Genomic DNA, 21,100 nt, shown 5'->3' on the forward strand with positions numbered 1-21,100 from the left:
TAATAAGTACAACGAATCTCGAAAATTTAAAATTATAACCTTGAATTTCCTATACTTGAAAACTCCATAAATTCGATTTTGAATATTAACGTTATATTGGAGAAAAAAGGGGTTGATCACCATTAGTGAATCACTCCGTATAATAAAATATTATGCATGATCATCAATAAATTGATAGCGGTAAACAGCATAATATATTAAATTGTTTTAAATGTAATGTTGTATTAGATTAGACGAATCTACGATAAAACCAAAGTCTAAACTACACATCATTGAAACATTTTTTTATTGTGTAGGTAGGTTAGTATGTTCATTTGATATAGTTGTCACTGCACAATACACATTGCACAAATATATCATATAAATAACATTATTTATTCTTTTTTAATAATAATTTTAAATTTTAATAATGAGTATAATATTATATTATGCATAATACATTATTTTGTGTTAATACATTAATTTTAATATTATGTAAAATCATGTGCTATTACTTAGAATTTACTTACGTTATAATGGTATTGAGTTAATGTATATATACAAGTATGTATTGGATAGATTGAATTAATAGTTTGTATAAAAATATTTTTTTTTAAATTTAATTTAATTTAAAAATATGCTCATCAAATTCTTAATAGGTGTCCGCTCTAAAACTAATCAGCGTATTTTTAACAATGCAGAGAATAGAATACAAAAAATGTATACATAATAAAATGACAATCATTAAACATCATATTCTTTACAATTATATAGTGTACCTACATTATAGTTTTTAAATATATAATTATTAGATACTAATTCGTATAACCTTTCTACTTAACGTCATAATATGAATAATTTAATGCACACAATATTATATCGTCGTCGAGACGATTCGTTTATTTTAGATTTGATTGAAAAATTTCAAGTTTTGTAATTAGAAACTTCATAAAATATTATAATATATACAAAACGATGTGTCAAAATACTCAAAATATGCATGCATGTAATAATAAACGTCGAGTACATTAACATTAAAATATTGCATATACCTACCTACTAGTATTACAAAGAAACGACACGTGTAGTAGTAATGTGTAATTGAAAACGAACATAAAAATAATGATGATCCGTATAGGTGCACAATGCACATAGGTACCTATTATAACATTAACAAAATTATAAATTCTAATTTGACGTGCGTTAGTAAAGAATGTAAGGGCTTCAACACAAGGTAACTAAGAAGAACCCAATAGTTAAATTATTTAATAATTAATAATATCGTGTTACGCTGTACGTATATTTGAATTTTCGTTCGCACTATATAATATATGTACATACATTTTGGTATATGATTTAACCTGTCATATTTTATAATAATTATTATCATCATCGTACATACGATTATAATAATTCAGTAATTATCTTAATAATAAACACTTGTTGTCTCAAACGTATTAACGTCTTTAAGCGTTTGAAATTCTATATTTTATTAACTCTTTTAAACGACAGTATACATTTTTCATTTTTCATTCAACGAAATCTTCAGAAAATTTTTCGGTTCAAATTATGCAATTAAAAATGAATGTTAAAAAACTAAAAAACATTGTTATAACTTTGAAAGTGCATACAAATATAAGACTACAAAAAAATTATAGATTTTCACATTAAAAAATAAAAAACTTTATTCAAAAAATATTTAAAAAAAGTCTATACTCTTGGCGAGGATTAATCCAATAATATATAAAATACCATCAGGGCCAATATGTCATCTACCAACTTCCGTCATTATTTTTCATGTTTCCCAGACACTTATACTTACGATAACATTTTAAATTTATTAATTTTAATATTAAATAAAAGAAAAATAGCACATACACTTGTTTTTAATTTATAAACCGTTAGTAATATGTCGTATTATGTGTATAAATATAGACTACAATTATATTTTGTTTCACAACATAATACTTTTAATAGTTTAAAATTAAAACATTAATTTAGTAAATATAATTTTTAAACATTGCTGTGTGCCTGTATATTATAATACATTTTTTAATAAGTCATAAGCTTATACTGTATAAATGAAATATATATGAATATAAGATGGACTAATATTATATTATAATTCACTATTTTTGTTATACAACTAAATATTTAAAGTAATAGGTAGCTGATTGCATCTAAGCGCATAAGTCAAATTTAACGGTAAGTCACACGAAGGGCGACCATTCAAAACTTACTATTTTCAAAATTGAGTTATAGATTGATTCGTGTAGAGCAAATGGCGAAAATCGAATAGTGCAATCAAATTTGGTCAAAACCAAATTGATAAAATCGATTCAAAATTCATGAATGGCGACAAAACTCATTATTTCCATAGTTAAAATTAAAACAAAAGCAACTAATTCCTAATTATGTTAAAAAAACGTAGTATTTTCCATAGTAAATTACTCAATTTTTTCAAAAAGTGCTATTTCCAAAGTAGGCAATAGTGCGCTATTTCTCATAGTACGAAAATAAACAATGGATTGTACTATTTCCATCACTAGTCTTACATTTTTATAAAACAGATTTTTAATTATATTATTACTATTTAATGTCATATTGCTACAAATATTGAACCAGCCCCTTTTTTCGCGATATTAGTTATTTACTGTTAAAATCATCGCCTTGTATACCCAGTCGATGTAGGCGGACGAGTGCGATATATAAGGAAGACGAGCGTCGGCCGTCCTCGGATGTTATTATATTAAAATATAATATACATAGTATGCGCGATTCGTATAATCGGTGCGGGTCGTACGATGAACCCGTCTGCAGAAACGCATGTGTTACCCGAAGATTCCCCAGTAAAAAAATGATATTTTTTTTAAAATTTAATTTCTCCAGTACTGGTAGGACTTTGAGGACGGAGTGCTGCAACGCGAGCGCGGGGAAGGGGCGTGCTTGATCACGAAATGCCCAAGAAAGCAATATCGTCGTAGTCGTTGCGGTAATCATATATAGGTATACGTATATAAATACGCGCTATATACCTATATTGCTCCCGATAATATTTTTATTACATACATTATACGTAATATGCGCATGCACATGCACAGCGTACCGCAAATGCAATGCACGTTACTGTGCATAAAGATCCAAAAAAATGGGTTTATCGACCTCTCTCCTGCTCTTATGTATAATATAATATTATAGTCATCATCGTTCACCACAACCTTCCCTTGCCATCGTATCACGCACACACGCATAAAGCATTCGCCACCCCGGATAAGATACCACGAACCTTGACCGATGTTTATGCGAGTCGAACACACCATTGTTCTAAATGAAAACAAAAACCCGAGTAGAGAGCATACGATTCGGGAATCACAAATGGTATATTATAAGCTGACATTGAGGATATATTTATTTAGATATTTTAAAAATTGATAAATCCGCAATATGATTACAAAATAGGTATTTACGTATTTAATAAAGTTGTATAGGTACATATAAAACTATATTATACAATTGTACAATAAGTGAATATGTTTAAATAGTCAATTATAATACAACCAATAAGGATGATTTATCATGCTCGAAACTTGAAAGTTCAACCATTCATAGAAATGAAATATGTACTTAATAATTAATGTTTTTTTTTTGTGTGTACAAGAAATGTTTTTTTCAAATGATTTATTTTGCTCATGCTTTTTATATAAATATTAAAATGTCGATTAATTATACTAAAATAATAAATAGTACTGCAATTACTATAATAATCAGTTATCGTAATATTTGACTTCTGAAGAAAAAAAATGGTACCTAATTTATTTTCTGTAATTTTACAAACATACTTAATTCATAATCTGTAGATCAATTATATTGAATGTAAACGGTAGTATTTAAAATTGTTAGAAGGTTGGTATAAAAGCACGAAATAAAGTTTTTATTCTTAGCTATGTATAATCAAAAAATGATAATAAATAAATCATCATTCAGACGTTTGTTTGAAGAAGAAGATAATTTAATTTTAGAAAACATTTATCTAAGGAACTATTGTCGATGAAAAACTTTCATACAAATTAAAACAAAATTTTTATTATAACAGTATAAATAAAAAGTTAAAAAAAAATAGTGGACTAGGTGAGGGTCGCGAATTGCAAGCCTCATTCAAAAACGCCCTTGGATCTGTTCGGAAGTCGTACATAATACAATTATATACAACGGTATGCACGTATAATAATTAGCTGCAATAGATATTATCATTGATTATTAATACTAATATTTATAATCTATATACCTATATTATATGTTATTATACGATTGCATAATCTAATATTGTGTTGAACGCGGACCGACCAATTGGAACAGGTGGGCTGTATAACAATATTATAATAACACGTTTACTCATATTGTAAAGACAAATAATTTGCAGAATATTTCTATTTTCTACGTATAATTATTATTGTAGCTATAGAATTTTCTTTAATTTACACTTTTGAAAATTATCCGTTCTAGTCGTGCGAACGAAACGTCGTAATGTTGTGTAGGTATACCTTATCATAAGATTTCCAATGTGCATGTGCATGCAATTTTAAAAAAAAAAACTTTGCATGCATTTTATAAATAAACGTGGAATTAAGTGCATAATACATAATATTATGCTTGTTATAAGATGTGCACTGCATAATATTCATTCATACAGTGGGTTTAATACTTATTCTACATACTCAATTAATAGTATACGCAGGCGTCCAATTACGCGAGTCCAATTAAATAATATGCGGAAATCTAAATTTTAATGTATATTTAAATAGCTACATAATATATAATTGTTCAAGTCATCATTGATTCACAGAAGTAATTATCACTCGTAAATAAGATATTTTTAATTTAGTTTTTTTTTATATACCCATGTACAAACATATATTAAAGAAGCAATTTTATTTTGAAAAATTACGGTTTAGTATACAGACAAGGTAAGTTTAAGTACGATAGGCTAAGAGTTTATTTTAAAGAATATCGTTACGAATGCCATAAAAGGAATAAGAGACTCCTGATAATTCGGAATACTAGATAATCAGATCAAGGCACCAGTTCCGTTTGAGTTGTCTGAGTGGATTTCCGAGAACCGCGTTTGAAACAAATTGTGAAATGAGTTGATTGAGATTTGAATAAAGTTTTACTTGGATGTGTTTATGTAAAAAAAAAAAAAAGTATAAAGCGATTTTATTGACTGAGTTGATTTTAAGATTAGATTTAAAAGTTTCATTGGTACATATACCGCTGGTGCTCCCGTTGCTTCGGTAATGACGTAAAGATAGATGTCCTAAAGAGCTTGAATAGTTGTCATATTATTTGAGTACTTGGCAGAACCCCGCAGATACAATGCCAAATAACGACCAAGAGGTTTAAGAAGAAATTCACGTCATATAATGAGTTTGTGAGCTAATATTTTACTATTGATACTTTTACCCAGTTTTGAAACGAAGGAGTGGCCTTAGTATAGGTGAAGCCTATAATTCAGTTCCTGTTATTTATCTACGTTTGTTAAAATGAGACGTCTTGCAGGTTAAGCGTCAGTCTAATATTAAGTCAAAATAATAACCTACATAGATACCTTTAATGAATACGCGAGTTTTGAGGGAAAATATGATAATAAAAGAGGACTTTTATTCGTCAATAGCTATTATAATATTAATAACAGCGTATTATTTGTTTATCGATTAATAGATAATAAATACTGTGTAGTGTTCACTATTATATTATTCAATTATTATTGTCTGTCAACAAGTTCAAACGCACAAGAAATTTTAGTACTGCTTGTGACTTTTTGTATTATATATAATATTTTTTAAGATATTTGTCATTTGTATACATTATTCCATTTGCTCACACATTAAAGAAAAAACAATTTCACGGTAGGTAATTAGTTTTTATTAATAGTTTCCTTTCTTCACTTTTTTTTTGGAATATTTTTACGAGAAGAAAAAACATGAATACTATTGTATAACATATCATATGTATATAATATATATAGCTATATATTATATATTATACATTATACATTATATAATATATATTATACATCTGACACGTAAAAAATAACTTCATTGTAAATTAAAACTGATTATTCATAATATTATTATGTTTTTTTTTCAAAAAAAAAAAAAAAAGGATTAATACACGCATAGTAATTTTTATGTCATCTATTATTTATAAAATAATAAAATGGAAAATAAAGTATGCAATATTTAATAATTTTGTAATCAATAAATTTAATCAGTAATATACGAGTGTGGTGATTGTATATAAATAATAAAAATAATTATATTCTATTAAATTAAATTGTAAGCGAGTCTATATACTACTATATATTAGACGACTTAGTCAATTAAAAAAATATTTCAAATGACTCACGTTCTTTAAAAAATATTTCTTAATGTGAAAAATTGTTTTAATCAACATTATTATAATCGCTGTAATAAGTATATTATTTAACAAATGTTAATAAATAATAACATAAACACCAGAGTTAAGAAATGTGTCATTTTTTTCTAAATATTTAAATTAATACCTATATAATATGATCTTTGTAATCCTATACCATGAATTATAACCGTTTAAGTACCTAAGTTGTAATATTATTAAATTAAACAAAATCCATATTCATATTTATTTTATTTATAACTTCAGCAAATACCTTTCTACAATATTGTCTACTAAACAGAATTACGCATACTTTACTACCATTAAAAGTCTACAGAATAATATAACCCGACTACCTGTCTAGTTTATTGGAATATAATTACCCAATAACGATGGTTGTATTATACCTAAAGAAAAAAATCAATAGAAAAATACGTATACGTGTTTTAATTATTAATTTTCTCTGGATTATTGTATACTTTGTATTGTGTTAAAAACTATAAACTATAAACTATCATAATGCATTATTCATCATTCACAAACATAATATAATTACGATGGATAGTTTTCATCATAAAAACAAAAAAAAAAATTAAAATCGAATCGATTTAAACGACATAAATCGTATTAAAATTGTGTTTGAAAATAATCGGAGTGAATAAAATAATAACTTTTATTACTAACCTTCGTTCAGTTTAACGGCGTTTTCGTTACATTTAAACGGAATTCGCTAGGCGGATGCAACCAGTGCGCATTTTTTTGGTAAATTGACTTTCTCGAAACTACAGCCAAACGGGGCTTTGGACTTCACCCAAATTGAAAAGGACGTGACTTGATAGCACCCGAGAATATGTGTGACACCTCTGCAGTGTACATTCTTTAATATAGGTATACTTCTCAGAGATTTTGCGTGCGCCTATGTTTAATTAACATCTAAACGCCGAGACACGGCATAAAAATAACAAACCGATTAATTAATTAATTATATTATTGTATAATACTTTTATGTTTGATGACATTTAAATGCACGGGACATTGTTTCGAAAAACGGGAAATCAATCAATTTAATATTATTGATTGGGTTTAATACCCATCGTCGCAGCTCGATTTAAACAAAATACACTAGCAAATATTATTTTATGGTGTTTTTAATAATATTATGTTAATATCGACGCGTACATAATTTCCGAGTAAAAAAAGTTCATTTTTGTTCAAACCATAAATATTATATTATATCGTCTGAAATATGACGTATATTATTATGCACGTTTGGCGAAGAACTAAAACACTTTATTGCGGTCGCTCCAAATAATACAATATTAATGTAATCCAAACTTATTATATATATTATTGTTTATTGCAGGCCTGTTCACGAGTAGTTTATTATATTCTATTATATATAGTGTTTGGCGGGCTAATACGTACATTCGATTGGCGCGGGCAAGTTACCAGCCGTATAGAAACTCCGAGTGTAAAAACCGAGAGACGTTGTGCACTTAGAAGCGCATAAACATTTCATGGGTTGTATATTAGGCATGTAGTAGACACCGCAATAATATTATGTTTGGTTGATAAATAGTTCGTACGCGCAGTGTCGCACAGAAACAGCATATATAATCAATACGATCGTGTCCTGCGAGAACCGGAATAGACATATTATTTTGTTCAATAATTGATCCGATCGGAATTATTTGGCGTAAGAGAATATATTATTATTATCGTATAACCGTTGAAATTTATTAACGGCGTACTGTGCGCTCGTACGCACATCGATATAACTACGATTAACGCATAAATCGGCACCACCCGACCAACCCTCGACGATTTTAACATCCCGCTCTGCAGTATTGTTTTACCGATACAGTAAAATCGCATTCGTATATTTGGGTTTCCTAAAAAGATTCCGTTCGCGGAAATCGATTCGTAGAATTTATTTTTCGGCACGACTCGTGTGTTATTAATTTGAAGAGAATTAGTGCGGAAGAGTTAGCGGTAACAGTCTTCAATATAATATATTGTAGAGAAGTCGCATCGATTTGTTTGAAGAATAATTCGATCCGCTTGGTCGTTATATTATATACTATATAGTGTATTATCGGATACGATTATGTAATCAAAACCACAAGGTTTGAACAGTTTTTTTCGTTTCTACAATATATAGCAACCGAGTCCTATAGGTCTATCGCTCGACGTGAATTTAAAATAATAATTATCATTGCAAGTGGTACATGTCAAACATAAATATTTCAACGACGAAAAAAACGTATTTGATAAAATGAATGTGTTTTTCACGATTTTTCCAATAAAATTCGTCATCGTCATATATTATTTTTGAATTTATGTACCTACAATTAAATAATAAATAATAATTATGTTAAATTAAATTTTATCTGATCAAAAAAAATATGAAATTATACGGTGTTATATTTTTAAAAATAAATAGTGTTTATAAATAAACATGTAAATTTGATAAAAAGTGTACCTAATTATTATTATATAGCACACCAATAAAAACGAAATCATTATTATTGTCCAATATGGAAGCATATAAAAAAAATAACAAACAAAATAAGTTATTTTTAGTAATATAGTTATTACTTTAATTTTTGTAGCAAAAAATCAATAGGAAAATCAAAAAATATTTCATTTCTCCGTCCATTCATTCAAATTGTTTAAAAAAAAACATTAAATATAAAATAACTCATTAAATAATAATATTTGGTTTGTCATCATTTGTTGATAATCATGCCGGATTAGTCATTGTTGATTAAACCGTGTATCTATGGCGACTACCACGTAGCTTATTTGTTGACATAAATTCTAAGCGGTGTTTACAAATTACATGCATACAAATAAAATACGACATCATACGTTATAATTTATACACATGTACTATATCATGTACAGCGTAAATATAATATTATGTCTGTGACGTAATTTGTATAGTATATTTTTTTGATTTTGATTAGCAAAATTTGTTTTAATTGGAAAATTAGCTTTGTGGTTTAATTCAGTTCCTCTATCATTCTACATTATCGTATTAATAATTTTAAATTAGTATTGTAAATAATGTAAATGTTTTTATTTCACACGTTTTTAAAATAAGGTGCGAAATAACTATTTCAAAAAAGTATACACTGATCTAAATAAATTATTTGCATCAAAACAAAACAACATTATTTTAAAGATATTTCGAGTAAAATCCAATTTTATAGTGATTGAAATTTATCGATTTTTATAATGATAAACGTAACTTGTTAAATATTTTCAACGCTATTGTCATTATCACAATTCAAAAGTTGAATACTTTTATAATTTTATGTGTTAATGTGGACATTTATCAGCGGCGTGCTTTAAATGTTTTGTCATTTTTTAATATAAATGTCAGAGATTAAGAATATAGGAAAAATCAAACGATATTATAATAATACGTACAGCGATTCGATAACTTTTTTTACCCATCACCAAACTCAAAAAATTTCAAAATATAGCTTATGCGGTTACATAGAATTATGCATAATTTAAAGGACACTATATAGGTACATCCGAATGCGATGTCTCCATCAACAAACTCATAAGTCATAATGTAGCAAATTTTAGTTCTGACTGTTCTGAGTATTTCATTTAATTGGATTTATGTTTTTATTACATTAAATTGACGTTTTATCAAATTTAAAAGTAAGAATACAATATTACCTAGCGAATCTCATAGATTTTTTTAAATTTTAATTTGAAAGCGAGTATAATGAGTATTTTAAAATTGTAAATGTTTAGTCGATTTTACAACTACTATACAATAAGCGGTTGTATGAACTACAATAAAATAACACTATCAAAATTTTCATTATATTATTATATTTTATTGTAATAATATTTTCGCCAAATTCGTAAAATAAATACTAAATAAACACACAAACACAATTCAATGCGTTCTAACCTAACATTTTTCTATTAACAATTTTTAATTGAACAACAACAATCTATGTTTGCAACGGTACATTATGGTACAATTTTCAGTGGAACTTAATTGTTATTTACCTATTTTTAAAATGCATTTTAGTTTAAAAAACGAGCTTAAATATGACCGTCTCGAGTTCGTATATAGGTAATACCCTCAGGCTTGGTTTAAATTTGAAATGCTAGAATACAACACACGTCATATATCATCATGTCATTTATATTAAAATGTTGTATTATATATATATATATTATAAATTTATAACCGTCTCGGGTTATTGAATTTTATTTTTTACCGTGTGAAGTGTTTCGCGTAAAAGAACTCCGCTACAGCAGTGGCAATGTCATTTGCATAGTAGCAAGTACCTATACACACGTGTGTGTGTGAGTGTGTATTATAATATACTGTGGTCACTTGTATATTGCAGTTTCTGTGTATACGCGTCCCGTTAGCCATCATCATATACGTGCGCGCCACCACCGCCACCGTCATTGCCACTGTTATGATAATAAGTGTTTTTATTATTCTCCCCGTTTCGCGTGTCCGTATGCTAATCGGCCGATTAAAAACCGCACTCCCATATAATATGCGCCACTGTGTGTGTGTGTAATGTGTGAAATGGACGCGCGGAATTTGTGCTCGGTCATTTTCTTTTCTCCGCCGCCCACTATATACGTCTGTATATTATCCTTTGTATAGAGGTATATATAAAATAAAATAATATAAGCCCATACCATCATACGCGTTATCGCAATAAATAATGTAATGCTTCCACTATATTAATGACGGTATGCGTGCGGAATTTCAGGAGTTTTGAAACGTCTTTGACGCGAAAAAAAACCTTTACGTTCACGTCACCGTCAGAACGGAAACTACACGACGCGACGGCTGACCGCCGTTTTCTATATAGCGGCTATCTCATTGTTCTATTTCGACCCCCCCCCCCCCCATACACACACGCGCACAAATAAAGAAAATTGTCTGACGGCGGATTCTCTTATGACTACAATTTTTTTCACCTATTATCATTATATTATGTACTTAATAAAATGTTATCTGCTGTCGTTTAACCAAGACGTAGTTAATAAGGCTAATACCGTTATTACATTTTAAAACTTGGATGTTCAAAACTATTTTACGCGTAATCTTTTACTTAATTGAAAATAATCTACTTATAATAATGCACTCATGTCTATGATGAAAATAGATATTTTTAAATATACGTATAATATGTGATTTGATAATTGTTATTTGATCGTATTTAAGATGAAATATTGATATTTGAAATTGATTTGATTTTTTCTATTAAGCTCTATACAAGGAGTTCACTGAAATATTCTTAGCAGACTAACTTTTTTCGATCTCAAATCTAAATCTAAACAAGTTCCATAATATATTTTCAAAATCATTCTATTTAAACATAAAATAACTGCAGGATTTCATATATTTTAAAAGTCGTTTATTAACGAGCATAATCTACTTATGAGAAAAAATAATACGTTCATATAATTCAAAATTGGTTTTCAATTGTAGACTATATAATGCGATGAAAAATAAAAAGCTAATATTTTTAAGAAAATAATATCAAGTTTGTACTTTTAATAGGTTCTAAATATCAGAATAGTTTAGCTAATAAACTTCCTCTAAAAAAAAATCGTAATTTTGTACTCAAGACGATAAAATTAATGTTTTTGGTCATTAAATCGGCTTAATATATACATTTTTGTTCTCTAGCGTCGATTTCGTGTAGCATTGGTCCAGCCAACGGTTTTTCACGCGGTAAGATCATTCATGATAATCCTAATTTTTTTCTACTAGTTACGTACGTACGTATAATATATATACCTAATACGTGATTACGCGAATATGATAAATCAGTAGGTATATAATAAATACCATATATCATATTATATTATAATATATACGATGAGCATAAACCTGTATGTACATTGTACATACTATATATAATAGTGCTCACGTGTTGACGTTGTACTTATTTTTTCATAAATCAGTAATCGCCGCATCATACGCTCGAGCCCGCGTGTAAAAAAAAAACTATGCATCATCCGATACTATAAAGGTCACCGCGGCAATGCTGTTGCGGTGGTAATTAATCGGTATATTAATTTTGATCAAAAGGTCATGGGTTGTACGTGTGTTTTCGTGACGACTACACGACTATTATAATATACTGCTGCAGTAATATATATGGTCCCCGGAACAAGTCTATGTGATATGCTTACCGCCGCGGCTGCGTCATCTCCCAATCGCGAGAATATACGTATGGATACTTAAATCACACGCGCAGATCGGGGGTGACGTAACTCTCGTATATATGTTTAAGAACCCATTTTGACCATCAGAAATATCGTCTCTGAGCATAATATACGTTGCTCGTGTTTACATATACGCTTAGCGAAACATGTATTTCGCTTGTGCACAGTAATCCGTTCGCGGAAAATATTTTTATATAATATTTATTCCGTTTGGTGTTTATAATGTATTATATTTTCGTCTCGCATCCCCGTCGATAGCTCTTTTTTTTATATAATCCATATTTTTGTAACGCGATTTTTAATCAAAGTCAGTTTTCGCTGTATTTAAGTAGTTAGATAATAAATGTTTAGATTTAAATTTTATACGAGAGGTGAATAGAGAAGTGGACGTGAAATGTGCATATTACAACAGACGACTGGCGAGCGTATTACTCTGTATAATTGATACAAAATAATATCATGGACCATATTATAAAGTATTTAAATATACACCACTCCGACCCTTCTCTCACTTTCTATTATTATTCAGCTTCAGAATGACTGGACATTTCGTCGGGGGAGGATATTTTATATATAATCGCCTTGACTTAGTTAAAATATGAGTGGGTAATAATTTATACTTATAGTGTATCTATTATACCTACAAATATGACAATATGTATTCATGGCATTACGCGTATAATAATACAGTTAATAAAAAGTACCTGTATTTCGTAAGAAGAAAATTATCGCTCCGATAAATTATCATTCAATATAGTTAACACCGTATTGTCACTGTAAAGGTTGTAAGTATTCTATTATATATGATTTATATTTCATATGAATGCTAAAGTAGGTGGTGAATTTATTGCTCGGAATAAATCAAGAAATGTATTGATTTTACAATGATTTATATTTTAGAATTTTTGTATACAAACACATTTTCGTGCTTCAAAGAACTACCAAAAAAGTCACAAACAATGTTACTAATCAAAAATCAAGTCAATCGGTTTGCTTTTAACGTTATTTTACTTCTCTACCAACACTCATTTATTTCATTATTTAACCATAGTCAGGATGATCGTTTTTAATTTTCAAAACATATGCACGATAAAAATATAATAAAATGCTGTTGACTATTTGGAAATCGAAATCATTAACATGAATGCGTGCCGATACCAAAATGAAATTAGACTTTAACGGGAAGCCATTTGTAATCATCGTTGTAATCTTACGAATACACATGAAACCATAATAGTAATCGTTATTTGAAAATATTCAAGTGTTTTTCAAGATGTTTTATTATTACGTATTTTGGGACTTGAAATTTGTTATTGAAAATATGGTTATTGTGTTCAATAATCAATTAAAGTTTATATGTGCATTGTACTCGTATACATAATATATAGATATATTTTATGCGTTTCATATAAGCACTTATATTTTGAGTGATAAACGTATAATTTATCTATGTTTTGACCTACTTTTTAAACTAAAATTAGTCTATGCTGCAGCACGATACCTACCTATATATACACACTAAGAGTAAAGATTCCAAAATAACCAATTCACATCCAGTAGTCATAGAGTTGTCAGACACTAAGACTCATCATCAATAACGTTTTAACAATAACGTCAATAACTATCTATTATCTGAGTAATTAATCACTATTTTTACGGTACAAGTATGTGTCAATTATTAATTAAGAAAGTTCTCAGTGACACACTACTATATTATATGGGTTTTTTTCTAATCAGATAAGACAATAGAAAGACGTTCTTTTCGTGTTTTTAGGCCGTCCGTATTATTTACTTATACATACTTGATAAATAATATCCCGCGAGGTTTTGGCCGAGGCCGTCTTTGAATAGTAATGACAATAATCTTTTTTTTTTTTTAACTATTTGATAGTCAACAATCCTGCAGAGGAATATTAATATAAAAAAAAAGAATCTTAATATTATTATAAAATGTCATGCTGTTATTGTGTGTGAGCCAATCATAGCAAAAAATCTTCTTCCACTATCCGCCACATCCGTTATTATTTATTTCAACAACTTAACGAGAAAAATGTACTAACATTTAAACACGTTAACGTGTCGTCCGACATCTAAATATTCTAAATATTATCTAACCGTGTAGATCTTATGAATATAATACTTAGTTTTCGTTCTGTTTCGTATATTTCAATATGAATAGAATATTAGAATATGAATATTACAATAGAAATTCACTCGTAGGTCAATCAGTTAAAAATCCTATGGTTGTTATCACGTTTGAATCTTTAATTTATAATACGTCATATGTGCACTTCTTTTATTTATTTATCTTACTTTTATCTCCAAATATTCGTATAATCCGTATTTTATAATATAAAACTAACAAAACATATTTGCATTTTTACACTCACACACCCACGATGTTATTATGTAAAAAATCGTTTGTAAATTTGATGAGACTTTTCATATTAAATTATTATTATTATAACATAAAAATCACCCAATGGCCACTGTTGCTCGCGGCCTTATTATTATAATAAATTATAAATAATAATAATAATTTAATAAAATAAAACTTCAAATTATAGTGAAACAAAATATAAAATAAACTATCTAGGATGGCAGCAGCATGTTTAGGTTTAATCAAAATGTTATACTTTATAAGCTGACGGAAAATTAATTCTAATGAATTCTAATAATTTGCCTGATAGTAGTAGCCATTTGGCTAATGTTAAAAATATTAATAATTGTATACGAACATTGTGTATTATATTATATTATGTATAAATAATTATGTATGTTATCATTGTGTCATTGTGAATGGTGAACATCGCTTTTTTTTTTATATATAATACTGATTTACGGAGAGTTTACCGTTTCCGCTAGAATAATATTGCCCATTTCCGCCACACAGCCCGTTTCCGTGTAAAATAAAAAAAAGGTCCGATTCCGTTTCCGTTAAAAGAGGATTCGGCCAAAAACTATTTGTAAACTGGAAGTTGGAACAAGTCCGATTTGAAATATCTGTTAGAAGTTTTATACAGGTGAATTTCAAGTAGCATTTGAGTTAAACATTATTTAATTAATCAGAAAAAAAATAGAATAATTAATAATTATTAAAAATTACCAGAACATACGAAATATATGTATCTAAATATAAAAATATGTAGAACCTGGTTTATAATAAATAATATCAAGCAAAAAATGTAGATAAATACTGTATAATATCATATAGCACCTATAAGGAATTAAATTATGTATACGAATATATTTATCATGCAATTTAAATAGTTTTTTTTATATAAAATTTAACTTATATATTAGTATAAATATTCATTAATTAATCGATACTTTTTTATATTCTTATTATACCGAGACAAAGAAACGAACTAAAATGACCAAACTGCATTTATTGATTCGAATAATTATAATCGATCCGAATATCCGATCATTTCATAGAACTTATAAATATTAATTTTAGTGGATCATTTCGATTTTAATCAATTTAGTATTAGGTACTTACCATGATATAATTAATTTTTCTCTCTGTTCTTAGTTCCCGAATGGATGATCAGCTAGGAATTTTAGCAACAAGTACTTCATCATGTCTTAAATTGACTATAGTCATCGTCGAGATAAATAATATCTAGCTATCCAGTATCCTAGGTCCTAAAAAAAAAAAAAAAATTGTTTTAAAATTAACGTAAAATATGGGGAGAGCCCGATATTATCGACAATAGATATAAAATTCATATTTTCACTATTTCATCAAAAATTTTAACAATTTTGTCAAATGATATATTGATGTGTGATAATACGATAATACGATATAAAATAAATACTTAAATACATATACAATTGTTGTTTAGATTTAAGAGTTTCTTTGTGTATATACTTACAGATCGTTAAAGGTGAATGTGGCCGTCATTTAATTCTACATGAAAATTATACATTTCATAAAGAAAAACATGTAAATGAGGTGTTAAGTGGAGTTATACACCGTGGGTGGTTTTCAGGAGTCTAGACTGCGATTCGAACATTACCTTTTTCAGTCTTGAGTACAATTTGATAAAAATAAGTGCAATTTTACCTTACACGTATTATACTTGCCTATGTATTATACTAAATTGTAGACATTGTTTGACTTTTAACACAAGTAATTTACACAATATTTTTTTGCATTCAATTATTTTTAAATGTTAATTATTATATTATGCTCTCATTATATTTATTTTTTAGAGAGTTAAGGAGTACAATGATGATAATTATATATATATTTATAGCTAAAACATTGGTGATGATTGGGATCTATTGGGTGAGTTAATTCTTGTTTTTTTTTATGTATAAGATTTATTTTATTTGTTAAATTAACAAAGTTTATGAAAAAATTATAATAAAATAATAATGATAAAAAAATGAATAATACCTAATATACAGAGACAACTTTTTTTTTAAATTTTATGCCTGCAGAATGACAAAAAAAAATAGTTGGTTACAATGTTTTTGCAGTACCAGCAGTTATTCTACCACATAAAACAATATTTAATTAATTATTATTATAAAAAAAATATATTTTTCAGAATCAACGAAATCCGCATCAAACACTCGTAATATTTAATACATTTGAAACAATATGCATGTAATTTTCAATTGAAAATTATTTTAAACATAAATTTCTCAACACTTATAGATTGATAAATACATCAATATATCAAATTATAATTTAATGTCGACATATGCCGACGAGATCACACCATTATATATATTAGTTGTTGATATACTATTGTAATATACAATCTAAATCATTATAATTTATTATAGTGTGTATAAAAATGCTCATCTTACTGCCGAGTGATGACAACATACAATCTGACTGTGGCAGCATAGGACGGCTTTTATAACGTATGTTCGAAAGATAACATTTTTTTTTTATCTGGACGATGACTTGTTCAACAAACCGACAGAACACTAGTAATGACCACACCAAGTCATGCCTACTAAGAACAAAAGAAGTTGGAAAAAGAGTTAATAGTTATTGGTGCTAGTACATAATATTAAGTGATCCGATGGCGACAGAGATGGAATTAAATACTATGTATAAAATAACTGGCGCTATCGATGAAGTAATTTATATTCGTTTATGCGTAGATGCATGAATAATAGTAATCAGTGTTATGTATCACTTATTGGTTTTTACTTAATACTAACAACTTAAAAGTAAAAAGTAGAACTCATAGAATTCATAGAAAAAAATATAGTATTACGCATTCAAATTTTATAGGTTAGAGAATGTTTCAGTATGTTGTGGAATTTTTGATAACCTAATTATTGTTTTTTAAATTATTTTGTCATAATAATAAACAGAAATATATTTTAACTAGCTAGTAGGTATATGAAAATGACATCCAATTACACATGAAACAAAACAATAATTAACTGTTACCAAAAAATTATATAATATACTTTAGAAAAATATTATTTCATTAAAATTTGTCGTATAGGTTATATAGGTACTACATGTAACTTGCATACACTATTCTTTATTAATATTCGTGTGGTCTATGACAGTTTAATAAAAACACGGTATGCAATATTTAAATATAATTTAATCATCGAGAGTTATTTCAATTACGACGCAAAAAGAAAAAAATTTTGGAAATGTGAACATAATGTACATAATAATATAGGAGTATAATATGAATTTTAATTGTTATTATTTTTTAAGAGACATAATTTAAAAAATACACAGACAGTAGTATAATATATAACAATACAAGGTATTGGAACGACAGCCGTCGGATATAAAGTGGACACGCGTCGAAGAGGAAAAACCACGAGTCATCAGCTCGAGAAGCCATGTAAGCCTGCAGTGCCGAGAATACCGCAACTGGTACTGCTGCGCAGTTATTGGTAGGTAAAAATGTTTAGCTGAATGAAAACTGGTCGTGAAGTTTTATGTGAAAATAACACATAATATATACAGGGTGATTTAGTAAGCATGCTTATTTTCTTCTACTATAACAGACACTCATACAAAATTTTTAAATATACCTACTTAAAGATAGGTTACTTTCAAATTCTTGAAATTTTTTGTACTCTTAGAAGTCTTTTGGAGATATAAACTTTTGTTTTATAGAAGTTAATAGTTTTTTAGTTTTTTAATTTTATTATTTTTTTGGAATTATCATCCTTAATATAAATATTTTAACAAAAAAAAAAAATATTCGTTCAAAATTTGAATTGTAACTTACATCAAATTTTTTTTTAAATTCGGTATTCACTTACAATTTATATAATAAAATACGTTTTCAACCCCGGAGGTTTTTATTTTAAAAAAATTGCATCACCACTTCTTCTTATACAGTATACAAAAAAAAATCTCAATTAATTTTTCAAATGGTCTTTAAGCATATTTTAAAATTTCAAAATTCAGAATTTGAATAAATTCGCTATTATAAATGAAAAATGGGGGTGTGCATGTTTGGTGAATCATCCTGTATGTATAAATCATCGTCGAGTTGATACAAGAATACAGTAAGATATAAGTGATAAGTTATAACTACGTACTTAGATAAAGATAATAACTAATGACTAATAATAATATTATACTACTGCAGTTGTAGTTGTCCATCGGAACGGTTGTTGGTGGGGTGGCGACTATTGCGTCCAAGCACGACGGTGAGTAATAAGGCTGTTTAGAGGGAGGGAAAGTCGTATTCGTGCTTGCTGCTGCTGTAGTAGTAGTTGTTGTTGTTGTTGTTCTCAATGTAATTGCAGTTTTTTACGTTTACTATGTTACGACGTTGTTATTGTATGTAGCTGGTACTCTCTTAGTACACGCTGCACGAAGAACTAACGTTTCCGCAATTGAAACATACAGTTAAAATCGTTTTTAAACCTAAAAAAAACGTTAATAATCTAACATTTGTAAAAGTGTGCTCTATAATTAACTTATTATAATTTATAGAATATATTCAAGGTGTACTTGCTATAATTTATAAAGCAAAAAAATATTTTCAATAATTATTATTCGACGAACAATAAGGATTAGTCAGAATAAAACTTTTAAACGATCGGCTATTACCTGTAATCTATTCGTCTTCCCGTTCCCCTGTCTCTGCAGTTAGATTTTACTATCCATAAAATCCACTCTCTCCTCCTTTTTCATCGTTGTGTTGTAAATTGTAATTACCAAGATAAATATTCCTTGAAAATACACCTATTAAGCAATAGTAATAAAAAATCGATATTACAATAAGTAGATGTTCTATTGCCAATACATAATATAATATATTAATTATACTCATTACTCACGTATGCAGTCATTATTTAAAAAATATTTATTTCAGTCGATAAATAGGTTAGGTTAGTCTAGAAGTAATAATCATAAATACGATGTAACTAAACCTACATAATATATTACTAGGATTTCATAACACAATTATTATTATTATTATTAATAACATAATTATTCCAAACATCCGTCATAGAATTTAACGGGTTCTTAGCAGACGATTGCCGATATTGTCGAAAGAATATTACCAATATTTTAAATGTAGGTCGAAATTACAGTGTATTAAGATCTGACGACCCTTTTGTTCGCGGCAATCGCAAGGCTTAGAAAGATCTGAATCACAGCGCTGTGATTTCGCGTGGGCTAAATTGTATTGAGACTCGAGTCTTTTGCGACGAAATTTATCTTTTTGTAGTTTATACCCGAATTATATGTGTGAACTACACACACTCGCATGACGGACGCTGTGTACGATATACTTCCTTCCGTTACAACAAGGGTCATCATCGGCGGCTGGCGTGTCGGCCCACGACGATGTCGGGCGAAGAGGAGAATGAGAAAAAAAATGGCATTTCGGCCGCCGCAGCCGCAGCCACCGCGCAACCGATGAAATTCCTGCAGCGTTCGGGACGACAAGAATTCCACAACGCACACGAACCGTATTGGTCGCGTACATGAAATTCCATCAACACGCGCGAGTTGTACTTATATACTCATACGCAATATTGTGTGTGTGTGTGTGTGTATAAATACGCGCGCGAGTGCTGTTAAACCAGTTCTCCGGGCGGTTGTATTTTTAGCGGTGGCCTCGGGCGCCCCAAATACGCGGCGTATAGTCGACGATCGTCGTCGTCGGTATTTTCATATCTATCTCGTCGAGTCGTCGTAGCTGCTCTGATGGTCGTATAGAGTACTTTGCACGACGCGTATAATAATAATAATAATAATAATAACGATAATGATAATAATACCATCGCATCGTCTCTCTCGTCTCTTCCGTATATATAATATCGTTTTACCGCACAAAACCTGATCGGCGAGGGTGTCCGCCGTCCGGCCCGGTGAGGCCGTTATACTATTATATTATATGCGCGAGTCTACCGGTTATCCGCAGTGTTGTACACCTATATGTATATTGTATATATATATATATATATATATATATGTGCGAACGAAGTGCGGGGTACGTCGAGTTCAAAA

General features: G+C 28.6%; 1 long non-coding RNA gene across 2 annotated transcripts; it reads right to left on the reverse strand.

Annotated features, from left to right (window-relative positions):
- Positions 1–18,841: 18,841 nt before the first annotated feature.
- LOC126551391 (uncharacterized) lies at positions 18,842–20,805 on the reverse strand. Of its 2 annotated transcripts, none has more exons than XR_007605287.1 (3): positions 19,921–20,805; positions 19,691–19,825; positions 18,842–19,504 (listed from the first exon to the last, which is right to left on the reverse strand). It is a non-coding gene; the product is annotated as an uncharacterized LOC126551391 (long non-coding RNA). The 2 variants fall into 2 exon arrangements; XR_007605288.1 differs by having other exon boundaries at positions 20,323–20,802.
- Between the last annotated feature and the right edge of the window lie 295 nt (positions 20,806–21,100).

This window comes from Aphis gossypii, chromosome 3 (assembly GCF_020184175.1).
Source record: "Aphis gossypii isolate Hap1 chromosome 3, ASM2018417v2, whole genome shotgun sequence".
NCBI lineage: Eukaryota > Metazoa > Arthropoda > Insecta > Hemiptera > Aphididae > Aphis > Aphis gossypii.